Below are 12,501 nucleotides of genomic sequence, written 5' to 3' on the forward strand. Positions count from 1 at the left end.
TTCTGTGGATGCCCTAACAAAGTACAACAAATTGGGCAATTCAAGCCAACAGAAATTTATTCTTTCACAGTCTGGAGGCTAGAAATCTGAAATCAAGATGTTAGCAAGGCCATGCTCCCCCTGGTCTCTACAGAAGGATCCTTCCTTGCTCTTTCTAGCTTCTGGTCATTGTCAGAAACCTTTGGCTTGTGACAGCATAACAATCTCTGTTTCCATTTTCACATGACCTTCTCTGTGTGCCTGTGTCCCTGCCTCTTCTCTAACCCCTCTCTCCTTATTCTAACATAGATATCAGTCACTGAATTATGGCCATTCTCATCCTGTATGACCTCAACTTAATTACATTTGCCAAGACATTATCTCCAAATAACTTCACGCTCACAAATACCCAAGGTTAGGATTTGAACATAACTTTTTAGGGTATACAGTTCAGCCAACAGTATGTGTTTATCTACCTTTAGTAGATAATGCCAAAATATTTTCCAAAATGGTGTGTCAATTAACAGTGCCACCATGGTATTTGAGAGACTGTATTCCTCCATAACTTTGCTATTTGTTACTGTCAGACATCTTAATTTCAGTTGATTTATTGATTGTGGTAATAGCTCATTGATGGTTTAATTTTAGAATTAGCCTGCCAAGTTTCACAGAATAATTGCTGTATTTGGATTTCAATTACATTGTAAGTATAAAACAGTTTGGCAATAATACCCTTACGGTATTGTCTCCAAATCCATGAATATGGTATATTATGCCATTTATCTGGTTGTCTTTAATGTCACTCAATAAAGTTTTATAAATTTCCCCATTGAAAAAATAACTGAAGTCCAAATTGTTTCTACTCTAGTTTAGGTTCTGACAAGAGCAGGCAGAGTTGCCATATGTCAACCTGGAGTGCATCCACAGCACATTAAACTAGGTGGCATGACACATTAGACAGAGGGAGGATCTGAGTGTTAGTGCTCTCATGCTTCCCATAGTCTGTCCATAGCCATTCTCAGTTTTGGCCTGGTTCAGACCCTGATAAGAAAACCATGGCTGCCACTGGGCACCACATGGTAGGAAGAGGGGCTGGCAGCAGACATTAGGGACAGATCAGTGGGCAGGTAGACTGGTAGATGGTTGACCGACACTGCTCGTGTCTGGAGAAAGTAAAAAATGAGGCCTGGTGAGCTGGGGTGTCTTCCCAGGTTCTAAACATACTAAGAGAGATCAAATTACAGGGTACATAAAAGGCAGCTTGCAGCTGCAAGTCAAGCTGGGGAAGTGACATAGTAGGAAAAAGACTTTGGCCCTGAAGTCAGTGGATGCAGGCCAGTGTGCACTTGAGGACCAACACAAAGCCCTTCCCTTCTTCCCCAGCTCCACAGGGACATAGAACTCACCCTCCTCCCTTCATACATCTGAACAACATCTCCGAAAAGAAGGGAAGATGGCAATGATCTTAGACACTGAGTGACATTGCCCAAGAGATATTCAGCAAGAGATGTAAGGACTATGTAGATGGTTAGATAGAACTGTGTTTTAAACCAGCCTCGGCATTTAGTTTACCTTTTGCTCCACTGATGTGCCAGTGTAAAAAGGCCAAGTTAATTAAAGACCAAATTTAGGGGTACAGTTTCTCTGCATAAAGGAGTTATGGTTGGAGTTTGAAAAGTGCAGCCTCACAACAGACTCTTCCCACTTTCACCTCTGATGCCACTACCCCATTCTGCATATGAGGAATTTTGGAAACATTTGTTTATTCTCTTGCTCCCTATCCATCAGGTGCAGGCATTCAGTGCTCTCCATGGTCCTGCCGAAGCCTACATATCTAAGCATGGTCCCCACAACCTTGCCGCATACCTTTAATCTACAATACAGTCAGCATCTCCCTCCCCCTGCCAACCTATGTCCCCCAATATTTCATGTTGCTGTTTCTTTCTAAATCTATGGTTATAATGTCGTTTTTGCTAAGGATACTCTTCCTCCTTTTGTGTTCAAACACTCTGACCCCATTTCTGTCAAGGTTAAACCCAAAAGTCCTTTCCAACTAGTATAGTTTGTTCTAAAACATCTTATTGTAGATGCTATTTTTACCAATTATCCCAATTATACACAATAGCGTATCAGCCTTTCTGCTGTTTTTGGGAAACTCCCTTATACCATTTTCTATTTCTCTATTTTAGTCACCATGGCAGAAGGATGTAGTATAGATATTCAACGTGTAGCTGATGGTGGTCTAGACTATTTAAAAATTAGAGGAGAAAAAAAAGGGGCCTTTACTTTCAGTTATAGGTTTTAATTATTCCATTGTTGTTGACCTTAACTTAGACTGATGTAGTTGTTTTCATTCACTTGGGACACACGCCTAGTTGTAAGAAAAATGTCCTCAACTTACCCTTCCTTATCCCAACAGTATTTAAAAAGGATGTTAATGTTGTTATCATTTACTACATATCATTACACTTCTCTAGGTATTAGCCTTATTTAGCAGATAAGGAAACTTAGGTTTTGCTTCATTATTTGTCTAGTCACACCATGAGCTAACTGTTCAGGAATAGGGATTAGAACATGGGTTGCCTAACTCTGAAGCCTATGCTATAAAGCCCTCTCTATAATGAAATAAAATTGAGATCTTAAGAGTTACAATCAGACAGAGCCAACTGAGCCAAAGATTTATGAAACTGGAGAGAAGGTGAAGGGTGGGAGTTGGGACAGTTGCAAAAACTTTAATTTGCTGTACTATTCATTCCTGCACATTTGCTGGCCACAAGCTATGGTGTGCCTTTTGGAGGCACAAAGAAGTCTTTTGAGAAACTTTTCTAGAGTCTCTAGATCTTCCCAGAGTCCCTGTTGTCCTTGTGACACAGGGGGAATAATCTCATTTTAATTTAAGAGGTAGGGAGACTGAAAGACAAAGGAATGCAATGATTTTGCAATATACTATTTCATGACAATGCTAAAATGAGAAATAAGGAAAAAAAACCCAATAATGTTCCCTACCACCTTGAGGCCATGAAACCAATCATTGTTCCCCCTGCTGAAGCTGAGGATTCCTATCAGGTCCTTACTTCCAGCTAATGTGATATTGCCCGTTCTTTGCTAACTGATAAAGTTAAAAATTTAAAAAAATAAATAGATCAGTGGGATATTTATGTATAACTGTTTTTGGACAATGGAAGTACATTCAGAAAGATATCAAAACAGTTGTAGCAATAAGTGGGTCTCTACGACACAAAAGAATGGGAGAAACGAAATGCTCACGCTTACCTGGTGGTTTTTATTGTGATAGGGTTCATGTGAATTACCATCATGTTTAGTGTATGAGGTTAATGACAATGAGGAATGTGATGCAAATATGTTGCTACTAAAGTGGTAGTGACTTGATTTTTTTAAAGAGGACCCTGGAGTTTCCCTCTTGGCTTTGTGCAACTCTAGGAATTCCATGGAGCCAGCTCATTCAATTTTCTTGACTTAAACATTCATGCAATTCATGCCTCCTGAGCCTTCAGACCCATAAATCAGGCAGGGGTGGATAGGCACTGCTTGCTCATGAGAAGATCACTCACCTGGGGAGGGGGAAGCACTCAGTAATTTGTAGGAATTTAAGATCTCATAGAAACCTAAAATCTTCACTTTGGGTACCAGAAAGATGTAAGATACTAGTAGTTTATATTGAGTTGTTAGATTGTAGGTGTTCAGTTACTATGTGTGTCCTTACATATAATATTGTGATATTCATATCAGGTACTACATATACAGTGTGCTACACTCATATGTATTTTTTAAACTTTGTCACTGCTGAGCAATTATTCTGATCCCTTCCATGACTTCTAGTCAGAAGCAGATTGCAGGTCCATTACAAAATGAGGTAGTACTAGGGCAAACACAGGAGGCAATTTCAGAAAATAGGAATCTAAATTTGTAACTTTCAAGAGACAGGAAATAGAAGTCATCTTCTCACTGACTTAAACAGGAGGGAGAGTGAAAGAAAGACACACACCAACTCATTCATGCATTTATTCATTCATGCAACATATATGCAATGAGAATCTACTCAGCTCCACATGCTGAAACTACAAGGTGAGGTGGATGACCAATCCCTGCTCCTTTGGGGTTTATAGTCTAGTGAGGCTGAGGCAGTCTTTTTACAACACACCACATAACCAATTAAAGATGTGAGTGACTCATTTGAGCAACACACAGAGTGGGCACTGTGGTTATACCTAGAATGGAGAATTGGCAATTCTTAAACTGAACTGTGCATCTACACTTCAAGTATCTCACTCACATTTCACAAGCAAAGGAAGGATTCCTACCTAACCCTACCTATTGGATAGACTCCTCCATTTCATATAAAGGAGTTCACAATTTTAGAATAAAATGTTCCCCGTAACTTATTTTTTAAAATTTTAGATGTTTGGGCACAACTCAGGGCCAATGTTCACTTTGCTATGTTTTGATTTCTGTGCCTTGGCAAAGCAAGGGAATTTTGTGGGTGAAAATTCCTCTGAATATTTTTTTCTGGATGAGACATGCCACCTACACTATCCTTCCCTAATCATCACATTCTCCTATTAATTTTTACTTTGAAGTTCTTAATGTGTATGAACACATTTTCTCGATTTAGGTATGAACTTACTTATCCTATACCCCATTATTTGTGGTCGCATTACATAATACACCCATAGCTTTACAATACCCATTCCTTTCAAATGTAATTTGAACTCACAAGTATAAATATTTTGGCATAGGGAAAGCATTTTTAACAAGCAGGTGGCATTTAAACTATTTTATGAAGATGGCATGAGCCCAGAAAGCTTGCTGGAATTTACAAATAATCTTCTGATTTATATTTTACTTTGTAAACCAGGACCAGGAGAACCACTAATTAGAACATGACTCAAAGCTATAAGGAGTACTTCTTGATTCAGATCATGAAAAGGCTGGAATGATCAAAAGCAAACATCCATCTCCCTCTTCATCCAGAGTTCAGGGGGTTAAGTGCTATTTGTCTCAAATCCTTGGCATGAACTCCATCTTTGTAATAAAGAAGACAATTAACTTCTCTATCTAGTCACAGTTAGGATGTAATATATTAATTAGCAAAATCACTCAATACACAGCCCTCAGTGAAATGTACCACTTGTTTCTCACCTTTACTCATCTATTTGAACGCACAAACAATAGCCACATTAAAAAAGTATCTAAAACCCTAGAATGTGTACTTACTTGTGTTTTTCAGTTGCACCAACAATAGGCATCCTGGTGTTTAAAACAAGGTCTGGTATAGCATGCATGTGTAGACATAATCTATGTAGACACGATCTATTCACTCTTCCTTAATTATATCATATAGTTGTAAACTTTTACCCACAAATAAGCATATATAGAAATGTCTTCTCTTTTTTTACATTTCTGAGGCTCAGAAAGGTTAAGTAACTGCCTCAGGACACATAGCTATAGGTAGTAGTAAAGTTCAACTTTTAACCTAGGATGGGGTGTCTTCAGAATCTGGATTTTTTTTTTTTTTACTGCTGTACTAGATGGCACCCCAGGAATGCATAAAAGTCACAGAATAATCAGAGATGTGGTTAAATATTTATGTATAGGGTTAGTCATCTTAGCATTATTTCAAATAGTGAAAAATTAGAAACCATATAAATGTCCAACAGTGGAAAATGTTAAATGATTTATGGTATAAAAGAATATTATTACCCCATTAAAAATCATGTTTTTCAAAAACAGAGCCATCTGAAGATACTTGTTATACAATGCAAAGCAGAGAAAAGAACAGATTACAAGTTAATAGCAACAATATGAGTCTAAAATGCACATAGATAAAATGTATAGGAAAAAAACAAGACTGGAAGTAAATAGACCAAAATATTTTCAGATATTATTTCTATTTCTTAATTTGAAATAATGAGAGATTTTACTTCTGTATAATTTTCTGTATTTTAAAAATTATAGACAATGATTATCTCTTGGTTTTATGACTAGAAGATGGAAAATTACATGATCTAAAAGAAATGTACAAGTAACTCTTCAGCTTATTGAAGTCCTTTCTTCAAATCATTCAGAAAAGAGGTGCTTAGGTGGCTCAGTCGGTTGAGTGTCTGACTCTTGATTTCAGCTCATTATCCCAGGGTTGTGAGGTTGAGCCCCATGTTAGGCTCTCCTCTGGGCATGAAGCCTGCTTAAGATTCTCTCTGTCCCTCTCCCTCAGCCTCTGCCCCTTCCCTGCTCTCCCTCTCTCTGAAAATAAAACAAAACAAAACACCCAAACAAAAACCCATTCAGCAAATATTAACTGAGTATCTACCATATTCCCTGTGCTACGAGTCAAGACAGGATACAGAGTTATAATACATGGGCTCTGCCTTCAAGGATCTTCCAATCTAGTTAAGAAATGGAGAAGGCCAACATATTGAGCATGAAACTTATATGCACTAAATATATACTCAACATCTCCTATGTTCTGTTCTGAGTTAATCATATTCTCTTTTATTCCAGACCACAGTTCTCTGATGCTGATGTTTTTATTCTCATTTTATTTAAGAACCGAGGTACAGAGAAAGCTGCCTGAAGTAATGGTGGGCTGGAATTCAGAGTCCTGGCCGAGTGGCTCCCAAATGTCTGCTATTCCAACTGGCTTCTTGGGCAGGGAATCTGGAGCCCAGAGAGATTTATCTTCTGGTGGAACTAGAATCACAGTTTAAATAGAGAGATTGATCAACTTTGACAAGCTTAATGACCTATCCCTACTCCCCAGCTGTGGCCTCTACAGGATTAACTGAGTCAACAGTTGTTTTATCGTCACCTGAAAGCCAGAGATGGATTGGAAATGAGTGAATGTGTGTGTGTGTCTCCTCTATGGCCTCTATGGAATGACCATGGGATCATATTTAATCATTGGCTTGTCCACTTATTCAATCAATACTTTTCTTCCACCTTGTAGGCAGCAACAACTAGGCGTGGTACTGAGGATATGATGTATATAAGATGGAGTTACTCTCCTCCAGATGGTCACAGAGAGGGTGATCTTCTGAACAGTTAGTTATATAGTGTGTGTGAGAGGCGTTGTGACAGAAGGGTACAGATGGGCTGAGACCCCACCAAGAAAGAGGCCACTAACTCTTCCTGTGGTTAATCAGCTCAATTGGAAGCTCCCTGAGAGCAGCAGCTCAGTTTATGTACCCTTCTATCTTTGGAACTCTCAGTTCCACATCACAACAGCAGCTCAGCAAATGTGTGTTAAACGTTGAAGTTGAGGAAGACAAGAGTCAAGGAAGGTCATCATTTAAATTTACATAAACAATCTAAGCACTTTCTCCTTGGTGCTTTACTCACAACAGTTTCCATTTACCTCCACTACCATCTGTCCACATCTTCTGAAAATAAGACAACAATGACTTTTTCTTCCCTCTTAATCTCACATCAGTCACAGAAGCAGGGAACGTGTAAGCATTATGGTCAACTATTTTACTCTACCTGGATCCATGGATATCATGACCTTCTCTATGTTCTATAAACATACATTACCGTTCTCCCAGTTAAATTACACACTTACTTTGCTCCATCCCACTCAGTGTTGGCGCTCGGTCTCATGCATGTCAGTGAGGCTCCTGCTCTCAGCCTTTGCTCAAATCATTTTTACTACAAATGCCCTCATCTTTCCCTTCTTCCACTCTTATCCATGGTATCCACTTTGCTGTCAAATTTTAAAATGCCTATAGTATGTGACCCACTGCTAAGAGTTTACTGTACTAATTTACTTCCAAAAGTTTGTCAAAATACTTACATGGGAACTATTATAGAGGTTTTATCTATAAGTTAGAAAATCTTGAAATAGCTGAAGTACCCTCCATTGAAGAGAGTTAAAATAAATTAGGAACTGATCAACATGATGAAGGTATTATGCAGCCATCAAGGATTGCCATTTCATAAACTTGCATATCTTAAATCGCATTATCTTAGCTCACTCAGGCCTGGTGTGTACTGTGTAGATCCACCCCCTCCTTTGTGTCTGAACTCTTCCACTGACTACCCTCCAGCTACCTTAGCTTTCTTTTTCTTCTTGGAATATATCAATCCCATTTCCACTAAGATTTCTTTCTATTGGCCATGCTTGTCCCTACATCTCTCCATGGCTGACTGTTTTTTGGCTATCCAGTTCTCAGTTTGAACATCTCCTCCACAGAAGGTCCTATCCCCTCACCTGATTTAGGGGTCTGCAAACTTTTCTGGTAAGAGCCAGATAGTGCAGCATTTAGGCTTTCCAGGCCAAGAGGCAATGTCTTCAATGCTTTGAGCAACTGTTTTCATGGAAAACCAGTGATCTTTTTTATATTAAAAAATGTAAAAACTGTTTTTAGCTCATGGGCCATAGAGAAACAAGATGGCAGCCATAATTCAGCACAGCTCATGGTTTGCCTGATTTCTGGTTTAGTTTAAAGAAGCATCTCATTCTTGATCATAATGTCTTGCTATATTTTTTACCATAGCTCTTATTATTACCTACCATTTTATTTGTTTGTTAATTGTTTATCTTCCTGAGTAGAACAGGAGCATTACCTCTCTTGTACACTGCTATATGCCCAGTACCTATGAGAATAGTTGGCACACAGAGGCTACTCAACAAACATTTGTTGAATGTGTGGTTAAATTTCAAGGCAGACAATATGCTCTTTGGGGACAGGGGCCATAAGAGAATCATCTCTGCCTGATTCAGAGTACCTAGGAGATTAGCTGGATTTTGATTCTATGAATGAAGAGCTCTTCATATTTAGCCTGTGCTACTATGATTTTGTGTAAGCTCACTTCAAATAAATTGCTCTATTTTCAAAGGAAACAAGAGTAAAACCTTTGTCTTCATGAATTTAACATTTGTGGTAGTCTCTCGGCAGGTAATGCATAAGTTCATGACATGAAAGAATTTGCAATTTTGCTGAGAGATTAATTTGAATCCTAGAAGTTGGTGAAGAGGACTCACTCTCTTAGAGACTAATGTGGCCAGAAGCCAGTATGCAGCCCAGGATGTATGTGTTTGGTGATGGGATGGGGCTCAATTTATGATCTTGTGTGTGTATGAAAAGATTTTTCTTCTGAAAGATAATATATAAATGTTGGCTGAAATAAAGACAACTTCTAGAATGATAAGGTAGGTGAAGGAGACTAAAAAGGTATTAGTTCTTTGCCAGAAAATAGATTTTTTGGAGAAAGAGTGAAATGTTAAATTCCTTGGTGACTAGAAGCTATGATAGAAACAAGCCAGCCATATGTTCTTTATGAAAATACAAAAAGCAAGATTTGTGAAATGGATTTAGTAAGTGTTTGCAGCCAGGACAGAAGCTGATCATCAAGAGAGTTGGATCATTTACATATACTTTTGCAGTTATATGAAACTACATTGCATAGAGAAAATGGTATACCATGATAGTCTTTATGAATTTGCAATTTTAAAAGGTTCAGGAACTCTCCCTCATGAGTTAAAGAATCTGCTGTTATTTAATGAGCACACAAAGAGTTGGCAACTTCATAAATGGGTGGTAGAGATTAGCCTCTAAAAATAATTAATTAGATAGGATGGTAACATGGGCAGGATTTGAAGGTAGGGGGTACTCTGTCCTGTTATTGAAGTATCTATTTCTCTCTTTCCTCAGGCTCCGTCACGTTTCATTCTCCTTACTTCAGGCTGTTGATCCCTGCCCCTCAATTCTCCTGCCAGCCATTTTCCCCTGGAAATGTTCTACCATTAGCAAATGCCTTGCTGTTTAATGTTCTCTCAGAAAGTTCAGGAAATGACATACACAATGTCTAATTATTAGCACAGTATGACCAGTGTCAACATTGTTAGGTTTTGCATAATTTCATGGACAAAATCTGTTTTACTTAAATACCATCACACTAATTTACTCTGGATCAATGGGCAAACTGATAACAATTACAAGACGATTGTGCAGATAATGCCTATTCTAGGGGCAAATCTGTTTCATCTAAATAATCAAAAAGTAACAGCATAATATTTGATACATTCACTAGTGTATTTCATTCCTGGAATTCTCTTAAATTTTTTTTTAACATTTATTTATCATTGAGAGACAGAGAGAGACAGAACATGATCATGGGAGGGGCGGAGAGAGGGAAAGACACAGAATCTGAAGCAGGCTCCAGGCTCTGAGCTGTCAGCACAGTGTGGGGCTCAAACTCACAAGCCATGAGATCATGACCTGAGCTGAAGTCGGACGCTCAACTGACTGAGCTACCCAGGCGCCCCTCATTCCTGACATTCTCTTGAACCTCTTGCCTTTCCCCAGTTTGGTCACCGGCATGCCACTGGTTAATACATTAAAATATTATCCTGCCATATTTGGATCAATGGATTTAAACTCAGAGAATAAAAGTAGGATTCTTGGTTGTTTTTTAAAGATTTTATTTTTAAATAATCTCTACCCCCAATGTGGGGCTCAAACTCATGACCCTGAGATCAAGAGTCATATGCTCTACCAACTGAGCCAGATGGGTGCCCCAAGAGTATGATTCTCAACTCTCATGTTTTCAAAGCTGAAACACAAGCATAAAATCTTTGGATTTGAAAGAGTATACGATTAGGCATCTTTTTTTCCTGGAAATAGACAAAAGTTATCTGGACTGGTGAATAGAAAAAGGTAACTGGAATGGAAGCAAGGAAGCTGAGATATGTGTCTCGGAGAATGGAGCTAGTAGTCTCCCCCTATACCAGACTGGAAATCCCCAGATGAGAGTGAAACAGGGTGAAGGAACTTCAGATGGTTTGGGGAATCTGCACACAGACACTCTTTTTGCCTTGTGCTTTCTGGATGCTGCCCAAGAAAGCAGCAAGACCTCAGGTTGTCTGCCCAGTAGGGATTGTATTTAGTTATCCATTCACTCATTTGCCCACTCAGCATGTATTTTCTGCCTACCTGGTGGTAGGCACTGTATTTGGCAATGGGGATAGCACTGTGTAGAAACCTGGGCTAAAAGCAGTAGTGTAGAATCTGATTGTTCAACAAAACTCTTTGCCCATAGATTCCCCTGTCAGGCTGATGGTAATTCATTCCTATAGTGTTCAGGATAAACATCTTGACAGCATCTTCGACTCCTCTTCTTCTCACACTCTGTATCCAATCCAACAAGAGATTCTGTTGGCTCTACTTTCAAAATACATCCAGAATCCAAAAACTTCTCTCCACCTCTACTGCTACTGAAATGAGTCTTCTTGCTCCAACTTTTTTCTTATGGTGTGTTCTCAGCATACTATCTGAGTCATATAATGTCACTCTTCTGCTCAAAACTCTCCGTGAATTCCCCATTTCACTCAGAGTAAAGCCCAACCCAATTGCCTTTCCGAATGTCCCTTGTTTATCTCACCCTAGCTTACTGTTCCTGCTATTCCCTGAGCAGATTCACTCCTGTCCCCAGGCCTTTGACCTGCTATTTCCTCTGCCTGGAATACCCTTCTCCTAACTACCTGCTAGAAGAGCCTCTTCACTTCTCTCATCTGCCCACATATTGCCTTCTCAGTCAACTCTATTCTGGACAAGCCTGTGTAAAATTTCAAACCACCATCCCTAGGTTACACTCCCAAATCTCCTTTACCCTGCTCTGCTTTACTCCATAGCACTTATCAACTTCAAGCATACTGTATTGTTAGACTTATTTATTATGCTTATTATTTATCTTTTATTTCCTCACCCCAGGAATGCATGCTTCATGAAGTCAGAGGTTTTAGTTAGTTTTGCTCACTGAAGTTTCCCAAGAGTCTAGAAAAGGATGCAGAACATAATAGGGGCTCAGAAGATACTTGCTGGTACAGAGGGTTGAGTGAATTGCTTCAAAGTATAGTGTAGGAAGTACTGGAATGATTTCTCAAGCACATAAAAGCACAATTGTAGTGGCAGGTCTTAGTCTCATGGAGTTACTGGACCAGCGAGGCATAGAGGAGAGCTAAGAAATGGCTGAGAGTTGAACTGAGAGACTGTAAGGTCAGAGCACAGGGTGTGACAGTGGTGAATGCTGTGGATTGGCAATGGGGACCCAAGGAGCGAGGGTCATTGAAGTAAATGAGTGTAGGGCAGGGAGAAATCAGACAGTGTTGGCCACCAGCAATCAGACAGTCCATACCATGGCACCACTCTGTAAGACTCCAGTTATTTAGATGCAACTTTGGGTAAAAGGCAGATTAATTTCTCTTCTCCTGGCAGAATATGGGTTATAAGTAGAAAGTAATATGACATATAAAAACATTACATGCTTTGTGCCCTTGAGTTGTATGGACTGAGATTTGTAACTTCTACCAAAACAACCTGGCTAATTTCTGTGATTCCTCAGTAAACTTGGATCTAGCCGACTGTCACACAGCAGACACATGAAATATGTGACTGAGAAATGAATCCATGAAGTAGAGAGAAAAAAACGACTGCCTTTTACCATTTTTCCTTAGTGCAAAAAGTCAACCTTTCATGTCCTGCGCTGTTTTAGCAGTCTCATAATTCA

The sequence above is a fragment of the Hyaena hyaena genome, unplaced genomic scaffold (assembly GCF_003009895.1).
Source record: "Hyaena hyaena isolate Hyena2069 unplaced genomic scaffold, ASM300989v1 scaffold_277, whole genome shotgun sequence".
NCBI lineage: Eukaryota > Metazoa > Chordata > Mammalia > Carnivora > Hyaenidae > Hyaena > Hyaena hyaena.